General features: G+C 38.0%; 1 protein-coding gene and 1 non-coding gene across 2 annotated transcripts in view; one reads left to right on the top strand and one right to left on the bottom strand.

Annotated features, from left to right (window-relative positions):
- Window positions 1-5,524, top strand: part of URGCP (upregulator of cell proliferation) — a gene marked incomplete in the record, with an annotated part of 42,219 nt that overhangs the window by 17,297 nt on the left and 19,398 nt on the right.
- Window positions 4,533-4,666, bottom strand: LOC114005410 (small nucleolar RNA SNORA16B/SNORA16A family). The gene has a single exon (XR_003547262.1). It is a non-coding gene; the product is annotated as a small nucleolar RNA SNORA16B/SNORA16A family (small nucleolar RNA).

Raw genomic sequence — 5,524 nt, 5'->3', positions numbered from 1 at the left:
AAAAAAAAAAAAAAGTTTTTGCCTACCCAATGTCTCCCAGAGTTTCTCCAGTGTTTTCCACCAGTAGTTTTATAGTTTGAGGCCTTAGGTTTAGGTCTTTGATTCACTTTGCATGGATTTTTGTTAATGGTGAGAGATAAGAGTTAAGGTTCATTTTTCTACAGGTAGATACCCCGTTTTTTCCAAAACAATTTGCTAAAGAAGTTTTCTTTTTCCCAGTAGATTGACTGGTATCCTTTGTCAAAAATCAGCTGGCTATTATGCTTTGGGGGTTTATTTCTAGGGTCTCTTTTCTGTTCCATTGGTCCACCTGCCTGTTTTTATGCCAATGCCATGTTGTTTTGATTATCACAGCTTTGTAATATATTTTGGGGTCAGGGAGTGAGTTGCCTTCTACTCCACTGTACTTGCACAGGATTACTTTGGCAATACAGGGTCTTTTATGATTCCAGACAAATCCTATGATTGTATTTTCTAGCTCTGTAAAGAATGTCTCTTGTAATTTTATAGGGATTACATTAAATATGTGGATTAATTTGGGCAGAATTGCCATTTTGATTATATTAATTCTCCCAATCCAGAGACATGGGATGTCCTTCCATTTTTTTGTGTCACTTTCAGTTTCTTTTTTTAGATTTTCCTAGTTTTCCTTGTAGAGGTCTTTGACTTCCTTGGTTAAATTTTTTTCCTAGTATCTTATACTTTTTGGAGCTATGGTAAATGAGAGTACTATATTCAGTTCTACCTCAACTTTTTGTTTGTATATAGAAATGCTGTAGATTTTTGTATGTTTAATTTTTTTATCCTGCTACTTTACTGTGTTTATTTTCTACTTTCAGGATTCTTTTTTGGGATATCCTTGGGTCTTCTATGTATACAATCATGTTATTTGCAAATAGAGAAAATTTCACCTCTTCTTTCTCTATTTGGATGCCTTTGGTATTATTCTCCTTTCTGATTGCATTGGCTCTGCTATGTTGAAAAGGAGTGGAGAAAGTGGGCATCTTTGTCTTGTACTAGTTTTTAATGGAAAAGCTTTCAGCTTTTCCTCTTTCAGTGTGATGTTCGCTATGGATTTTTCATAAATAGCTTTTATTTTGTTAGGAATGACCCTTCTATGCCAATTTTGCTGAGAATCTTAATCATGAAGGATGTTGTATTTTATTGAATGCTTTTTCTGTATCGATTGACTTGATCAGATGCCTTTTTTTCTGTTAACTTGGTATATTATGTTTATAATTTCATATATGTTGAACTGCCCTTGCATCCCTGGAATAAAACCTACCTGGTTGTGATGAATAATCTTTTTTATATGTTGTTGGATACAGTTTGCTATTATCTTATTGAGGATTTTTGCATCTGTATTTATCACAGATATTGGTCTGTAGTTTTCTTTCCTTGTCATATCCTTTTCTGTGCTGCTGGGGAAGAGGGTAATGGAGGCTTCAAAAAATGAATTTAGGAGGGTTCCTTCCTTTTGGATCTTTTTTTTTTATGTTTTTTTTTTTTTTTTCTTTAGAGGTTTTTGCTATAGGGCACGTGCACTCGCCAGACAGACAGAGAGAGACAGAGAGACAGAAAGCGAGAAATCACCCCCCAGGGGGGATGGCCACGCTGCAATCTCTTCTCCTCTAGTCTCCTCTCAGGATCTTAGGCATGCACACACACGCGCCCGGTGTGAGTTTTAAGCCACTTGGTCCCGAATGCGAACCGTGGTCGACTACGTGGGAGTCCAGTGACATAGCCATTACGCTAACTGCTGGTCCCCTTCCTTTTGGATCTTTAAAAATAACTTGAGTAGAATGGAGGTTAACTCTTCTTTAAAAGTTTTGTAGAATTCAGAAGCGAAGTCATCAGGACCAGGGATTGTCTTTGTTGGGAGGTTAGTTATTCCTGATTCAATCTCATTGCTAATGTTATGGGTCTATTGAGACTTTCTATGTCCTACTGAGTCAATCTTGGTAGATTATATGAGTCCAGGAATTTGTCTTTCTCATCTAGGTTTTCTTGTTTGTTGCTCATAGTATCCTCTAATGATATTTTTGTATTTCTATTGTGTCTGTTAAAATAGTGAATTTGATTTATCTGCTTCCTTTTTCTCTTCTTCTTAATTAGTCCAACTAATGGTGTGTTAATCCTGTTTATCTTTTTGAGAAACCAACTTTTGCTTTCATGTGTTTTCTGTATAGTTGGTTTATTTTCTATTTCATTTATTTCTTTTTCTCTAATTCTTTTTTTCTTATATTTTTAAATTATATTTTTCATTTCATTTTCTTTTATACATTCAATCACATTATTATATGTCTTACAAAATGAATATTTCAACAGGTGAACATTTCTCCCTAGTACAGTTGATAAAACTACAAAATATCTTCAACAGATAATACCACATTTCTTTGTGCCATTAATGCTTTGCCTCCCTATTTTTTCTTCTAAATGTCCTTTCTCAGACCCTCCTCTTTCACACACACTATATCTGGTTTTTACATCTACATACTGTGTTTCTATATCCTTTAGTCAATTAGTTTCAGTCATAGAGTGCGGACACTCAATATATATTAAATGGGACATGCAATGCCTTTCCTTCATAGCCTGGCTTGCTTCACTCAGCAGTAAATCTTCCATATTCATCCACTTCCTGTCAAAAACCAGGGTTTTATTTTTTTAAGGCTGTATAGTATTCCATTGAGTATATGTGCCACAGTTTTTCTATCCATTCATCTGTTTGTGAGCATTTGGGTTATTTCCATGACTTAGCAATTGTGAATAGTGCAGCAATAAACATTGATGTGCAAGCACTTTTCTGATTACGTATTCTTCTGTCCTTCGGGTAGATACCAAGGAGTGGGATTGCTAGATCATATGGTAGTTCTATTTGTAGATTTTTGAAGAATCTCCAAATTGTTCTCCACAGTGGCTGAACCAATTTACATTTCCACCAGCAGTGTAAGAGAGTTCCCCTTTCACCACACTATTTTATTTATTTCTACCCTAATCTTTATTACTTCTTTTCTTTTTGAATTTTTTGAATTTTGTTGTTTTTCTAGTTCTCTGATGCATGATGTTAGATTTTCCATTTGCCATCTTTCCATTTAACTTTTTTTTTTTTCTTTTTTTGGAGAGGTTTTTGTTATAGGGTGTGTGCTCTAGCCAGACAGAGAGAGACAGACAGACAGAAAGCAGGAAGTCACCCCCCAGGAGGGATGGCCATGCTGCAATCCCTTCTCCTCCATTCTCCTCTTGGGATCCTGGGCATGCACACACACGCGCCCGGTGTGAGTTTAAGCCACCAGGTCTGGGACTCGAACTGCGGTCGACTACATGGGAGTCTAGCGGCATAGCCATTATGCTAACTGCTGGTCCCTCATTTAACTTTATTTTTAAAAATTAATTAATTAATTTGTTTTAATTTGATCAGAGAGAGACAAAGAAATAGAGAAAGGAAAGTGAGGAGTCAAGCCACCAGATCTGAGACTCGAATTGCAGTCAGTCACATGGTTGGGAGTCCATGGTCACAATTACCAAGCCAACTGCCAGCCCTCCATCTTTCTCTTATGCTCATTAATTGCTATGAACTTCCCTGTTATGACTGCTTTTGCTGTGTCCCATAGATTATGGAAACTCTTACACTCATTATCATTGGTTTCTGTGAGTCTCTTTATTTCAACCCTAATCTCTTCAGTAGTTGCAAAGTGATTCAAGAGTAGGTTATTTGGTTTCCATATATTTGTGTATTTTTGTGTTTTTTTTTTTTTTGAAATTAATATCAAGTTTAATTCCATCATGGTCAGAGGATATAGTTTCATTGACCTTGAGTCTGTAAAGGCTTGTTTTGTGCCCTATCATTTGGTCAGTCTTCAGAAAGGTTCCATGTGAGAAGAATGTATATTTTGTAGTTTTCGGGAGAAAGGTTCTATAGATGTCTGTCAAATCCATTTGATTTATGGTATTATTTAGATCCTGTATCTCTTATTTTTTGTATAGATGATTGGTCCAAAGGAGATAAGTGGCATGTTGAGGTCCCCAACAATTAGTGTGTTGTAGTCTCTCTCCCCTTGTAGATTTAGCAGTCTTTCCTTCACGTATTTGGGTGCTCTTAAATTGGGTGCATAAATATTTATAAGTATTATATCTTCTTTTTTTCCCCCCCCCAGAGTCCTTTTTATTGGCCACTTAGAGCTACATTAGCTGTTGCCACCAGAAATTCTGCTTTTCTTTGTGCTTTCCCTTTCTGTGTCTCCCAGCTCTGCAAAGTCTGCTCCCAGGAACACAGGCCTTGGTCCCAGCGCTCCCAGAGCAAAGGGCCCCCAATGGCTAGTGCACTCGCCTGCTGGGAGCCGCACCGGACGGGGTTGCTGTTGTCCATCACTGGTCACTGCAGTCTGGGGTCCTCCCTCCAGAGATGTGATTGTCGTCCAGGCTCTCCCCCCTTCATGGCCTAGACAGCAGGGTTGTCCCGAAGGACCTTCCTGCGCCCATAGGTGGTCCGAGTCCCGAAGGCCGGCCTTCTGCCTGTCCCTGAGGACGCTTCCATGGCACTTTCCCCACAATGTTGCAGACCGGCCATAGCAAGCCCAATGGCGGCAGTTGGGGAAAACTCACTCCGGGCTCCTCTGACGACAGCCTCTACGCTTCGGAAGCAGCTGCAGCTTCGATAAGGGCCGCGTGTTATATCTTCTTAATGAATTAGCCCTTTTACTACTATATAATGCCCTTCTTTGTCTCTTCTTACAGTTTTTGTCTTGTAGCTTATTTTGTTTGAAATCAGTATTGTAACTCTAGCTCTTCTGAGTTTCCATTTGCATGGAATACCTTTCTCTAGGCCTTTACTTAGGCTATGTATGTCTTTATCCATGAGGTACCTTTCTTATAGGCAACGGATAGAGGGTTTCTGTTTTTTAATCCATTCACTCAACCTGTGTCTCTTGATTGGAAAATTTAATCCATTAACATTCAGTGTTATTATCAATATTTCTGGATTCTTCCCTACCATAAGTTGGCCATTTTCTTGGTTGTTTTTTGTTCTCTTATTTCTTTCTCTTTAATTTTCTGGGTATAGCACTTCCTTTAGAAATACTTGAAGAGTTGGCCTGGTGTTTGTCAATTCTTGAAGAGTTGGCCTGGTGTTTGTCAATTCTTTCAGGTTTTGTTTATTTGAGAATGTTTTTATCTTTTCTTCCCATTTGAAGGATAATCTTGCCAGGTAATCTTGGTTGAAATAGTTTCTCTTTTAACACTTTGAATACATCTTCCTGTTCTTTCCTTTCTTGCATTGTTTCTGGTGAAAGGTCCAATGTTAGCCTTATGGGATGGCCTTTGTAGGAACTTAAGTTTCTCTCTTGCCAATTTTAGTATCTTGTGGTTTTGGTCAATCTGGCTGTGATGCTGTGGAGAAGATTTTTTTATGTTGATTCTGTTTTTAGGATCCTTTGTAGTTCTTGGGTCTGAATGAGTGCTTCTCTAGACTTGGGAAGTTTTCTTCCAGGAATTCATGGAATAGATTATCATGCCCTTATTAATTTTT

The sequence above is a fragment of the Tupaia chinensis genome, unplaced genomic scaffold (assembly GCF_000334495.1).
Source record: "Tupaia chinensis unplaced genomic scaffold, TupChi_1.0 Scaffold143748_1, whole genome shotgun sequence".
Lineage (NCBI taxonomy): Eukaryota > Metazoa > Chordata > Mammalia > Scandentia > Tupaiidae > Tupaia > Tupaia belangeri.
Note: the sequence above shows the minus strand (reverse complement) of the source record. Positions and strands in the feature narration are given on the sequence as shown.